Genomic DNA, 15,145 nt, shown 5'->3' on the forward strand with positions numbered 1-15,145 from the left:
TCTCCATTCCCAGGGCAACTTCTGCCTCGCATCTTGAGAAGGCAGCAGTGCTATGTCAAGTGGTGGCAGAGATGTCCTGGCCATTCTCCGAAGGGACTGCACTCCGAGGCTGCTCTCTGGCACAGCCTTCTTTCTGGAGAAACCAGTGGCGGCTTTAAGGAGGGTACCTTAAACCAACTGCATCTGATCCACAGGCTAGTGGAAGAGCAGGCAGAGCAAAGATCTTTGCACCCTCAGCACTTTTGAAAGCCTGTTACAGGCTGCAGAACGTCCCTGCCGTTCATCTGCCAGGCACGATTCAAACATTTCCGTGGCAGTTCTGCTGCTGCTGTTCAGTTTTGGGGTTTAGTCTGAGCTGAGGTTTTTGGCCTTTAAAGTCCTGCACGTTTCAGAGGCTGCTCATCACAAGAAGCAACGGCCTGTCGTGATGGGGACAAGCCCCAGAGAGCATCAGGCCCGTTTCCCCACTTCTCTTCCCTGCAGCACAGTCACAAGCAGAAGCATCCCTTTCCAGTGTGATTTACTTCCATTTCATGTCATGTCTGGACCCTAAACTGTGGTTAACTATGATTTGTTGAAACAAGACAGCTCCATTACCCCTGCTCTGAAGCCAGCTTGTTTTGACAAAACACGGTTCTGATTTACCACAATTCATGTGGGTTCAGATGCCGCGAACTGCAGTTCATCAGAAACAGAAGTGAACTCTTCTGCTGCCGTACAGATTCAGGGAGCCCACGCAGTGCTGGGGCTTCTTTGCTGCACAGCCGCTTAGATCTATATTGTAGGATTTCAGGAAAGGGGAGTCACGCGGACTCCATCTCTATTGTTATTGAAAGCCATGCAAGAAACGAAAGCGTGCTGTTTAAATGCTAGCTGGTAACTCTTGTTACAGCCTTCATTGGACAGGTGGACATCCACTTGCTCGGATAGCTTCTTTCCTTACCAGTTATATTTTGGTTAGTAAAGTTGTCCTAATTCTGAAGATAGATCTTTCCTGTACAAATGAAAGTCCATTGTCCTTCTCCATTGATGTCTCAGCTACATGACCATGCATTTGGCATCTTTCCTGCTATAGTGGTACCTCGGCTCATGAGCACCTCAGTTCATGACCAAATCGGGTCACGAGCAGAAATTTCAGAGAAAAATTGCCTCAGTTTGCGAACTCCACATTGGGTGACAATCACGATTGCGCATCTCCCCACCCTCCCGGTCCGGGCGCACCTGCAATCATGTCTGTCTCATTCCTCCAGTGCACCCACAATTGTACCCATTTTCCCTGTGATTAAAACAAAATTACAGAACAGATTAACCTTATTTACATTAAACCTTATAGGGAAATTTGACTTGGGTCATGACCAATTTGAGTCACGACCAGAGTCCTGGAATGGATTAAGTTCATGAGCCAAGGTACCACTGTATTTGACTCCCAATAGTCCAGATCTCTTGCCAGTCAGTATTGGCCATTTTCTAGTCTGTTGGCAGGAGCAATTACATTCTTTGCTGGGCACGAAGCAGAACGCCCTTCCACGTCCTGGAGAGGCAGTGGCTGATTAAGGGACGTGCTTCTTCATAGAAGGTGAATTTGCTGGTGGCAGCTGGAGAACAATGAGGGAGAACAAGGGGAAGTAGCAGGAAGATTTGATGTAAGACTTTATTTTCTCGAGGAGAGCTGCAGGGCATAGCATAGGTCACATATGTGACGTGAATATGCTGAATATCTGATCTACTTTATACAAATGCATGCCTTGAAAGGGCCTCTTTTCTCAGGAATTCCTACTGGGCAGTAGATGCAATGTGTTTTGTGGGGAAATGAATTTGGTTTGATTTTTTTCCACAAGAATACAGAATTTCTGCTAGGAGGCTCCACATTTCTTAAGCTGAATTCCACCAGGATTCAAGGTAAAACTGCCATTCAAGATTCCTCTTTAGTGGGCAAGTTCAATCAAGCATGATGGTTTGGTCACTGGCTCATTAACGCACATGGCTCCTAATCAGATGCTCTGCAGTTTTCTGTGGTTTGTTTCCCCCTTTGGCCTTCTGCTTGCTCCCCACATGTAACCCGGGGGCCTTTGCTCGCAGCCTCCTGCTCCCCATGGATTGCTCTTTCTTTTCCAAGAAATTGCTATGTTTGCAGCCTTTTTCTTGTCCTTTGCATGTGTGCAAAGGTGCAAATAGTTCATCATCATCATATTATTATTATTAGTAGTAGTAGTAGGGGGTGGGAAATAGAAGTTTTGAGGGCATTAAGGACCTTCCCAGAATCATTTCTGTGTTGGGCTGGGGGTGAACAGCACTGGCAAGGGAGGATGGTGGCAGCAGGAGCCAGGCAGCGGCACTGCTCGTTCCAGGGCTCCACAGCCCGTTCTGACGGGTCTTTTGCCAGCTGCGTGGATAACAAGCCACCCTCAACAGCCCAGTGACAAGCCATGGGCTCTCCGGTTGGCTTCTGCATGGCACAATAAGCTGCACCAACACAAACAAGGCTTGCAATTCACCGTGGCTTATCAGCGCACACGAGCCAGGTCAATAGCCGAAAGCGTGCTCCTCAGATGGGTGAGGTTCTCGGGGAGACCTCACAGAGTCGCCATGCTGCTTCTAGTGGATGTTGAACTTGGACTGGATACTTAGCTGGATCCATACAAGAAAGGCCTGCCTTCAAAACGTCTTATTAGTATCTACTGCATTCCTGAAGGAAAATGGAAAATCAGAACATCCGACTAGTAAATCCAGTAATTAATTGCACATGAAAAGCTGCTCATTAGCTTTCTCAGTGACCTTTTACCTTTTTCATGCCATATGGACACACAGCTAGTCTCACTTATTCAAGTCAGCTTAATTCCTGGGGAGTATTACAAGCATAATAATATGCTGTCCTCCAAGGGGATTAAAAAGTGACCCTTGGAGGAATTTTGGCATCTCTCTTTGCATTTTTTTCAGCCATAGTCATCTTTGGTCACTCAATGCCATCTGATCAATTGCATAAAACTGATAACATGAGCATGTTTGCAGAAGAGGCTTTGCAACAGATAATCTTAAATCTTGCATTGGTTTGGACATTTCCCCCCATTTATCAGTAAAAAAGTACTACAGCACCATTTAAAACATCTGCATTAAATTTGGATCTCACATATATTGTCAACTTTCCATCTGTCATGTTTATAGATTTCACTCACTGCTTTTTTCAAATGGGCAGCCAGGAGGAAACTAATGGATTTTAGCAATGCCTTGAAAAACACTCCAAACTTTTCTGTCCTGTTCTGTGTTTCTCACTGGGGACAAGCAATAGAAAAGGAAACCAAACACAATATTGTTACTTTACTGCTCAAGCTGTAAGAAGGAACTGTTGTGCTTCACTGCTCTGTAATTGCACAGTCTTACAAATTACCCTATAATAAGTATGTATGCAGAAATACATCCCACTTGTCTGTATAAGAACCACTCCGAGCTTTATTATCCTATCCTATGCATGTTTACTGGGGAGTAAACCTCATAAAACATAATGGGATTTATTTCTGAGGAAACATATATAAGATTGTAACCTGACTTAGATGCAATCCTGTGTATATTTAGGCTGGCTAGCTGGGGAAAGCTAGGAGTTGTAGGGCTTTTCTCTTTCCATATATGCATCCAATCCTAATCTCCTTGCAGCCTGCAATCCTGTACACCCTAATCTGGAAGTAATTTCCATTGCCCCCAACAGTATCCACATCTCTGTAGACACCCTGTTGATCTCTTTCCTATACGTGATTTGCCGAGAGAACGCGCATGATTACGAGATGATAATATGGGCTGAGTTTCCTGGGCAGCTGTCATAATCCTCTCATCATTATGGTCCGCACCCAGTATTTTTTTTGTTTTTCGTAGTGCCTGAAAACGCAGGACTGTATTCATTCCAGCTGTGGACTCTTCTGATCTAGTCGTATCGGTTTACAGTAGCTCCATCCGGCCTTTAGACAATTCTCAAGCGTTGGCTTGTATCCTTCCGCTGCCTGCCTGCCTGCCTGCCTGCTGGGCCCTGTGTCACTTCCTAATAGCAGGGAGTGCAGAAAGCAACTGAAGTATTAACCTCCTTCCAGGCAGAGGCCCCCATCTCCATATAATAGATGTTCCGACAGCTTTTCATTGTCAAGGTCAAGGATGCGCTGCATCTCAGGAGAGGACTCTAATCCTGTGGCAGGGAGGCTGCTCCAGTTCCACAACGCCAGTGATGAGGACCGTCTTGAAAGCAAGCTGGTTTACCGATCTACCCCACTCGCAAAATAATAACAATTACAACCGTCGCGAATGAAATGAATCCTGGCTCTGGCGGCGGAGCAAGACTTCCCCCGCTTGTTTTCTTAGCGATCGAAATGGCGAGTGAATCAGAAGATGAGAAGCAGCACATCTGCCTGTCTACGAGCATCCTATTTACATAGCCAAGCCAAAGGCTCCAGTGATGAATATGGAGCAGAAACACCCGGCTCCTGATTCGAAAAGGGCGCTGTGATTCAGCACCAGCCTGTCACGCCTGCTGCAGCAGCTGATGTGGCCTGAGAAGCGACCGCTGAAAGTGCCCCTGTGAACATTTTAAGTGCCACCTGCTGCCCAGTTATGGGTGGCATGTAGAAAGCCAGGGCAGATGTTCTCAGAGCTGGGAAGAAGTTGCTGGAGGGAAGAGAAGAAGCCTGAGGAGGGCAAAAGGAACGTATTCCTCCTGGGTATGAATTGCATTGGAGGGAGCGTCCTCATCATGGCCAAGAAAAGAAGGCACTGATTGGCCTCAGGGAGGGGATGCCATGTGCTAGAGGACAAGCCTGCCTCACTGGGTGCTGTGACACTTGCGCTTGTGTTGGGGGTGAGGCATGCAATCAGGACCTCCTTCCATAATGAAAGTTTTCCCTTGGATTTATTGGACAGGGGTTTCCAAGTGGTGCACAGATTAATGTTGACCTGGTGATCACAAGGGTACCACCCTGCTGGACCTGGGATGTCCTGGTGGCCAAAGGCTTCTCTCCAGCCACTTGCAAACGCTGCATTCCTCCGGAAGTTTATCTTAATCGAACCATCTTTGAAAAACCAAGGAAAGACAAAATGCCTGGGAAGAGGGCATGCTGCAAAGCCCCCGAACCTGAACATTTTACCTCCTCTGGAGGTGAATGCTGGAGCAGAGGACTGGGTTCAGAGAAGTGGCTTTGTGCGCCAGGGCTCAGACCCCATCCCGCCTTGGACGTAGGCTCTTGGACAAGGCACTTTCAGCCCCACCAGCCGACTACTGGGAAATGGCTGCTTTGCAACCAGCCACCAGCGCTGTGCCCTCCAAGGCTGAGGTCATAATGCGATGCGTGATGAGACAGAAAAGCTCCCACGGTCTTGGCGGCCGTAGGGCCTTTTCTGTGGAAGATGCTCAGGATTGTGCACAAAGCGGTCTCTAGTATGAACTGGGATCGCTTCACCTGTTATCAGACATCTTATTACCCAGGCATGATCCCCTGTTGGTTTTTTCCTGTGAGTAAAGAGCCTGTTTTCCAGCCCATGCCTTATAGCTACCAAAGCAAAGAGCTGCAAACAATGGGAAGAGGTCACCTGCAACATCCCAGGCTTCTCCACCATAGTGAGATATCTTGCAGTTCCGTGTAAATTGTAGTCATTTGAATCAATGCATTTAGATTAGCATATGCATATTTATTTATTTATTTATTTTCCGATTTATATCCTGTCTTTTTCCTACAAAGGGCTCAAGGCAGCTTACATCATTCTCCTCCTCCATCTTATCCCCACAACAACAACCCTGTGAGGTAGGCTGGGCTGAGAGGATATTCTATGCAAATTGATGCCTTCCTTTCATCAGCAGGCCAGAGGGCCCTATCCACATGCAGGATAGAAGGCCCAATCTTTTGGGCATCTCTGGAGCAACTCTGTGTAGAATTGCAGCACAAGAGGTTTCACTCTCTGCTGCATTGATTGTTGGTCTGTTCTAGAAATCATGTGTGCTGACAGAATTCATTCTCTATTAATTGTGAAAAGATGCCCATTCTGCTTCTGTTTCTTCTGAAGGAATGCAAGAGCTGCTATTTTTATCAACTGTCAGCCTCCCAGATTTACTGTGGCATGTTCGGAGACACACAGAGAGAAAAACATATCACTTCCACTTCACTGATCTTGCCCTACATTCAACTAGTTTACTTTTCAGGATTAGCATCCCTGGTTAATGGATCTCGAACATCAGTTTTTAAGGGTGTGTGGATTTTATGAAATCCATTCCTTCTGTGTTTCATGGATTTCCAGGTGCCTTTTGTTCCATACTTTGCTCATTGACAGATGAATTGTTTCTAAATGTGTACAAGAATTGTGTCCTTGCACATTTATGTATTAGCACTTGCTTGCATTAATATGTATTAGTCCAAGTGCAAATTTGCACAAATGCCCTCCCCAAAAGTAAAAACTGTTCCATAAGTGTGCAAAAAGCCAGTCGACTACAGAACCCATAGAACTCATAGAATTAGAAGCTCATTTGAATCCATTGTGGATTTCTATGACATCCCAGCTGAGAGGAGATCATAGGGTGATGATAGCTAAGAGGTGATCATACGATCTTCATTCACAAAAAATTGAGTGTCTGATTTTCTGCTGGGCAGAGCAACCAAGAACATTCATTGTGTCGGTCTACTGCAGGGATAGGAAAACTATCTGGGCCGGGGGCATTTATGGCAATTTGGAAAAGTCTCCTGGGAGGTGTGGCAAAGTACAATCAAGCTGGTCAAAAGACTCAAGTCAGAGGCTGGGTCTGAACCCCAATGCAAACAGTTCCTTTGGGCACCAACAGAAACAACTTCAGCACAATCCCAGTTCCCAGTAAAGATGTGTATTCATTTGTGCCATTTCTACACTGTCCTATACAAAAGTCTTATATGTACTAGCACTAGTGGGTTTTCTTTTTTCTTTTGTGTTGTAGGACACCTTGGCAGGCAGTGGACGGGTTCGTGTGTCTCTACAAGCAACCCTGTGTGGTTACCATGCCTCAAGGTTTTTTACTATGATCTTCCCAACAGACATTCAAGTGGTTTCTATGCTATCATGGTTTCCATCCTTTCTGGTCAGCTCTTCCACTGTTGGCACATAATCACCAGTCATTACACCTGGAATTCAATACCTAGTTGCATTGCTCCTTGCCTATATCACCTTCTTCTTCCAGACTGGTCTTCACAGTTCCTGGGCAGGTTCTCTGCCAACCCTTCCTTCAGTTTTCTTCCACATTCACCATTCCAAGCTGCCTGTTAATGAACGGATCCCCCCATAGAAATAATTTTTTCCCACTGTGACTCTTCCCCACTTCAAAGCTTCTTAACCTGCACCCCCTCCTATCCCTCCCATTCCTCATTGGAGAGATACTAAGGTTTAAGTTTATGCAGTCATTGCAAACACATTGATGAAGTTTTCCTCCCCATGTATTTATTCCCACTTTCCTCCCCATATATGTGCGCCCTCCATCTTTGCGACCAGGCCTGTAGGCAGCATCCTCTTTTCCCATCCCACCTTCCGGTGAACCTTCTTCCCCGTCTGCTTTTGTCTTACTGCTCAAGCACGGAGCACTGAGGTCTTGCCAGCCACCAGGTATCCTTTCTGCAGGCCCTTCTCCAGCACCCTTTGCCTTTATCATCCTATGATATAGAAGATGCTATTCTAGTGATAATGTTCAGTTCACATAAATTTATAGATTTATAAAGTAGTTTCCAAAGAACTACTAATGTGTTCTCAATGGCTTTTAAAGACATCATGGATGTTTTGCTTCTTGCTTTTTTTGCTTCTTTCTTTCCTGGAAAATTAAGAATGTCTGATGGCCCTTTGGAAGCTGCAGCTACACATCTCCTACGGGTTTAACTTCTGCTGCAGGATAAAAAATAGCTTTCCAGGCTCTGAGCTGTGCATTGTGGATGCTGGTTACATCTGATTCTTCCTGCTGTTGCTGGAGTATGTCTGATTGTGAAAGGCACCTAGTAGTTTGGTCAGGCCCAGGGTTAGTAGGAGACCTCCTTGAGCAGGTCCACTACTAAGTGTTCTGAGCCTACTTTGAAAAAGCTCCTGGGACTGGAAGCAGCCTTTGTCATGCCCCAGCTTTGCAATATGAGGTAGAGGATGAGAAATTAAAATACTGGATCCTGGAACCAGCTGTCTGGAGCTGGCATTTAGAGTTAGAGCCATGGAATGAACCATCCCCTGGTACATCCTCTAATGTTTTTGCTTTTTGCTCTAGAAGGATCCAGAAACGTCGTGCCTCCAGCAATAGTATACCAGTGGCAGAATGGGAGTTCTCTTGCCCCCCACAGCAGCCCCCCATATGTCCTCCAGGTCTCCAGAGGTTCTCCCAATCCACAAAAGCAGATTAGAGGACAGCCCAGGGGTGGGGACTGCAGCAGGGAGGAGAGGATGCAAGACCCATTTTACCTGTGGTTTCCTTCCACTGGCAGAAGATGATTCTGAATCCAAGCCTAGATCAGCTGCCATGGAAGCTCTAATGGGGAAGTTATTGGCCACCATGTAACGGAGCTGCTTGCTTTCTGCACAGCCTCTGAAAGCATGCAAATCCTTTTTGTATTTGAAGATGGAACCAGCTCTGGAGATAATCAATTCATGGCCCACAAATCAGGACCAGCTGCTACACTCAGCACAGCAGCTACAGTCTGCAGAGGCCAGCACTGAGCTGCTGGGTGATCCTGGAAAGAGTCCTCCCACATGCCCATCTTGTGGACTAGGGTGGTGGCCAATGCAATCCAGCTGAAAGAGATGCATTTGTGGAGGGCCCTTGAATGATAAGTATATAGCCTGAGCTGTCATGGAGCAACTTTTGCTTAGCTGCATAACCTTCAAATCTGGAAGCCATGCAGATGGCCCTGCTGGTCTCTCCCAAAACAATTGCAAGGTCCTGGTTCCTAACTGCAAGGCCACTGGAAGTGGGGGGCTGGCCCATGCCAGTTGGCCACCCAGTTTGCTCTGGGTGGCTGTTTGTTTGTGGTTACAGGAGTGAATTTTGGTGGCGCAGTGGTTTAAACCACTGTGCTGCTGGGTTGGTTGATCGAAAGGCTGCCGGTTCGAATCTGCACATCGGGGTGAGTTCCTGTTGCTCCATCCCAGCTCCTGCCAGCCTTGCAGTTCAAAAGCATGCAAATGCAAGTAGATAAAGAGGTACCACTTCGGTGGGCAGGTAACAGCGTAACAGAGATGAGCACCGCCCCCTAGAGTCAGGCATGACTGGGCTTAACGTCAAGGGGAAACCTTTACCTTTACCTAACAGTGAGTCAGATTTGCCAAAGCAGATTACCTGCTTGAGAGTGAGATGGTGATCATCCACTGCAGAAGAGCTTCTCCTTACTCTGGGGCCTTTGCCCCTGCAGCATCTTTCCATCTGTCAATATTCACTTTAATAGAGCAGCCTCACACCATTAAATTGAATAAGGGCAGCATCCCCCTGGAATGATCACCCTCCCATGGTTCCCTGAAGCACAGTGGGTTGTTCTCCGGGAGCGGGGGAAATATGTGAGCGAAGAAAGGGAGCGAAAGGAAGAAAAGCAGGTGCTGGGGGAAAGGAGGAGCCAGAGGAGACCTGGATAAGGGAGATGCACTAACAGGAGTGCTAGTTGCTTGGATAAGGCACCTGGACAAAACAGGGACACAGGCTGGGGAGGTTAGCCAGATGTGCTTATCTCTGGTTGCTTGTTGATGGCGTGGGTGTCTGTATCCATTGAGAGTTTAAAGATCTTTTTCTAAGATTTTTCAACATTGGACTTCAGTATTTGACATGTTATGGGCTCAGAGTAGAATAGCCAAACTAGATTGAACATCTGGTCCCTAAAATGTGTGAGGTTGGTTTGTTGGAGGCAGCCAGAGAATTAAAGGCTTCCACCTGGTGACAAAGGGAAAGACCTCAGGAAGAGACAAGGGAAAAGGGAGTGTGGACATTCCGTCTTGCCTGGTTTCCCTTCCATGTGTGCAACAGGCGCTGCTGTTCCAAGACCGTTTACATGACCTCAAAGCATTTGCAGCAGGTTATGAAAACTTCAAGATTAAAAATTAAAAACAACAACAGCAACCATGCTTTGTGAATTTGCACTTCCCCATTTGTATGAACATTAACAATTGAAGGTGTTCTAAATCTCTGATAAGCTGACTCATGCCGACACATTTAAGGAACACACAGTACTGTCAATTAATCAACTAAATAGGCACTCGTGTAAATTGTCTTCCTGCTAAACTGATGTGTCCCTGAGTGGAAAAGGAGCACAGTGCAGAGATGCACGGGTGCCTCCTTCCTGCCACCGCCAAGTGCCAGATTGGACGAACGGCAAATGCACCCACATTTTTGCCAGTGTACTTGGTCACAGATCTCAACAATGGTTTGCATGCCAAGGTCTCTCTGACCTTTCTGGCTGGCTGGACAGGCAGCTGAACTGGGCAGCGAGTGCCAGATCCACCTTTTAAATCTAGATCTCCCAGAGTCATGAAGAGGAGTTAAATTTGTTAATAGTATATTAATAACTATAATATACTTCCTGTGAATATGTTGACAAAAGGAAATAAAGATGGTGTTTCTTTCAGCAATGAATGTTGGCCTATCTTTATTAAGTCATTCTATTTTTCTCATTTAAGAGAAAATAAGCCTATTCTCAAAATATCAACCTATATTAATGTCTTGATAATGTGCATATTTAATTAATCACAATCAGATGAATGATCAATTAAATGACAGATGATTGATCCACTACAAACATTTCATCGTCTGACACCCAAAATACCGGGATGCAACATATTGAGGGACAGTCATCAGTCGACCTGACATGCATTCATTTCAGATGCAACGTTATTTCTCTTCTGGGTACCTCACTGCACTTCCCCTCATTTGTAATCAATCCAGCATCACAGGCTTTGTGCCCAGATGAATTAAAAAAAGCGTGCTCTTTGCAAGTATTTTGCCCCTTGGTTCACATACTTTTGGTGATAATCTTCTTGGAAATCCTTCTATTATAGGCTTTTTTGCAGTAGCATTGCTTCTCATACCAAATAAGAGTGGTGGCATTCAAAATTTAGCCTGAAGAAACGGGAGGAGACACTGTGCCCTAAGCTCTTGCTGAGCACAGCTTGTCAGCTTTCAGAACCTGCCTTCTGGAGGAATGGACTCCACTCAGCTGAAGCAATCCACATCTCAGAAAAGCTAAGTACTGGGATTAAAGTGTCTATCTTCAGTGAAAACGAAACGAAACTCTGGTATTAAACTTCCTCGTGACTTGTCATATGCAACTTTACTCAAAAATAAGCTCCACTGATTTCAAGAGGGATTTTTTCATGGAAAAAGTGCATAGGATCCCACTCCATGTTGATTCACAAAACAATTGATTAGGAATAAATGTGTTAAGTTCACATTATTATGTGAACTTACCATATGCACACTACCTAGACCCTAAGGTAATGTTTTATGTCCTATTTGTTTTAAATGTAAATAGTTTGATCATCAAACCATATGTACAAAACTGTGCAGTATTTAAATGCATGCACAATAAGTATATATTACAGACTAATGCACACAAGAATGATTCACTCGGGGGAAAGACCTGCAAAAATGTGTACAGTTTGAAAAAATGCAAACCAGATAAATCCACCATGATGTGGAAAGGAAAATACCACAAATGCATACTTCGGGCATGAAAAATATGATGCATGAAAATACATACTTTGCAAATACAAATGCATACTTTGGGCATGAAAATATGAGAAATGGGCATGAAATATGTATAAATGTTCATACAAACTTTAAAAAAGCTTCTGGATTCAGAAATGGGAAAGAACAAAATTTGGAGAAATGAGCAAATAAGCAAAACTGAACTTGAGAGTTTTGACACTTTCCACAAATGAGTTTGTAGAGCTGAGTTGGCGCATGGAGAAGTGCTTGCGTGACTGTTTTGTTATGGGCCTAAGCCCCTCTTTTTCTTGATGTGCTGGATCCTTGGGCCACCGCTGGCCAAAGTTCTGATGCCTTTCCACTGGACTAAGTGAGAAGATGTGAGTTCCCATTTCTAGAAGATGGCAAGCCTCACTGCCAGGATTCAATGTATCCCTAGCCCTTGGCTCCAAAATACCCTTTTGTCTAAAAGTGGTAATTAGGAAGTGGCTGAGTCACCAGGGCCAGAAAATCCCCCATTAATATAAACCACAGGGTTTTCACTAACACATTCAGCAGATCAGGAACCTCAAGCATAAGCATACCCTGTACTCCACACTCGATACCAAATGCAATCCGGTCACCTGGCAGCATTGACTGCTTGGCTTATCAAGACCCTTAACTAGGGAAAGCACTGGGAATCCCATCCATAGTGCCCATCAAGATTAGAAACCACCCTCCAAAGATGCACATGAACCCCTCCCCCCCCCCACTTTGCACTCCACTCACCTTTGCACTTCTCATCAACCATGGTGGGGAAAGGAAAATACCACTTGAACTCTCAAGAGGCTTTCCCTTCTTTGTTTTGGGAGTGAGGGGTGGGGGAAGAAATGTCCCTTGTGTGACCGAGTCTTCAAGGGGAATCCTCAGCTTTCGGTTTTTCACTTTCGCCTCGCTTGCTTTCTTTTTCCCTGGGTCCTTGTCCTCCCCTCTGTTTTCCTTCCTCAGTGTCTTCTTCCCTTCCTATTCAGCCTGTGAGGGAGCTGGGCCTTGTCAGTGCCTGCCCACCTACCCGCTTCATAGCCTTCACCCAAGAGCATTCCATGCCCTGCAAAGCTCGTGGGAACTTACAAGGGCTCAGCCTACCCTGAGTTCCCCATCACAAGCTTTGCAGCCCACAATTGTGGATAACCAGCAGTGCCTTGTTGTCTTAAAGCTAGAATGAGCTAACCAATCTAAGCAATAGGGACCTGGCCAAGCAAGCCAATGTCCTGGCGCCAAGGACAACCTCTTGATTCACAGCAAGCCCCTGAAGAAGAATCCACATTCTCACCTCGTCAGTGTGGGGCAGGAGACGCCTGTCGCACTCCGCCTCAAAGCGTGCACTCCTGAATCTATCAGGCCCCAGTGCAAGGGCTTCTGCTTTGCACGCAGGAAGTCCCAGGTTCGGACCCTGGCAACGTCAAATGGGGCTCAACAAACCCAGCTTTAAACCCTAGAAAGCTGCTTCCGGTTCGTGTTGACAGTACTGGGTTTTATAGACCCATGGTCTGGCTCCATCTAAAGACAGTCCTAACCCACTTCAGTTCACCACATGTTGTCTGGGAATCTATGATCCGCTGTCTCCTCCTCTGGTCTCTTCTTCTTCCTCCTCCATTGCCTAGTTGCTCCTTCTTTCCTGCTCCTCCCCAGTTCCTTGGGCAGCGCCAACCACATGAATGGCAGCCTAACCTTAGCACTGCCTCTGTGTCTAATCCGCCTGTGCGGTAATTGCGCCAAACATTGCTCCAAGCTGTGGCTTGCTGTCTCATTGCTTTCTGGGAAATCCATCTCTTTCCATAAAGTACCGGGACTCTTAGTTATTAAAGCTCCCATCTTCTGTCCTTCAGATGAATGAATGCATGGCTGTACTGTGTAAAGCAAGCATGTGGGGCAAGAGTTTCAGCGTGGAGTGTAAGCCAAATGGCTTCCAGTTGGAAATAAGTGCCACTAACATCAGCAGGATCTGTATCTATGGAAGTATGTTTAGAATCAGTACATTATGAATGTAAAACTGGGAATGTCAGCTGTAATGGATCCAAAAATGTTAAATTATCGTTGCATTTATCAATATGTCTATGCTATGATTGAATGATTATGTTAAGTCCTCTAGCAAGATGCATGAAATTACTTTTAATGGTGAAACACAACGGCAGTCGTAAATTTGCAGCCATGTAGTTCCATAATACTGATAACCATATGCTTTCACTAGGCAACCATAGAAGAAATAGAACGGTATAGTGTAGCTTTTAATATCTAATTGGTTTCTCCATAGTAAGTGATTCTAAAAAGAAAATAGCCTTTTCACCTCACTGCTGGAAGTACATTTATGACAGAATGGTAATAGATCTACCACTTATAAACCACTGTGTCATCTAAATCGGAAATTTATCCAGTTAATGGACTAGTATAGACTATTCCATGAATGACTCCAATCTCAGATACGATTCTTTTTCCTCTGAGGACCGTTTTCATTGAGGATCTTGTCAGTAACAGAAAAATACAGCAAGTCAAAACCTACATACCGGTTTTCGTTTTACATAGTACAGTTGAAAGGAAAAAAAACAATTACTGAATTATATTTGTCAGAGTCACAGTAGTTTTTTATGTATATTTTGCTATTCACACACTGCAGAATATTGCCAAGTAACCTCACTGGTGGGGACTGACAACATGGAGATAACATGCATTCATGTGAGACCATATTCAATGATGTCTATACTGAATTAAGCACATTCATTTTAAACACCTTCCAGAAATATTGATCCCTTTTAAATCTGTTTCTTATTTTTTTTCCCTAATGATATCATTTTGAGTTAAATTGGCTTTTCTTTAAAATCCACAAGCACGCACAAAATAAACTGTAAACAATTTTGACATTACACTTATGTACAAAGTGAACCACGTAAGAAAAGTCAAAGAGGTAATTCAGTGGGTACCACTTGATATACATCAAAGTGCAACAGACTGACTCAGCCCGGCAAATTCATGAATTGAAGTGCTCACATGAGGTCAGGAAAAAAGTAACATGAGCAAGGCCCCGTATAGATCACAATATCACAGAAGTCACAAAAGAAACATCACATCCTGTGTCTGCTGTGAAAATATTGCATTGTATGCATTTACTCATTGTGTGTGGATATGTATAGAGGAAATCTATATAGCCAAGTACTCAGCTGAATATTCATCCTTGTTGCTTTTGTTTGTTTCTTTGTTGGAAAAAAAGGGGGAAAGACCTCCAAGTTCTCTCCTTGATGTGGGAAGAACTCTCACAAGGGCTCTGTGCACCATCTTAGAGCAGCTACAGCAGCAAGGGCTGCAACTGGATGTGATAGGAAAATCCCATTCTTCAAATAGTAATTTAACTGAATCCAAGCATGTCCTGGACATTTACAGAGATCAGCACCAAATTTAGAGATAGCAATCGAAACTTCTATTTTGTGAATGGAAAAACTCCCACCAAACTGCGCATAAACCACC

The sequence above is a fragment of the Varanus komodoensis genome, unplaced genomic scaffold (assembly GCF_004798865.1).
Source record: "Varanus komodoensis strain SLA01 unplaced genomic scaffold, ASM479886v1 scaffold7_3, whole genome shotgun sequence".
Lineage (NCBI taxonomy): Eukaryota > Metazoa > Chordata > Lepidosauria > Squamata > Varanidae > Varanus > Varanus komodoensis.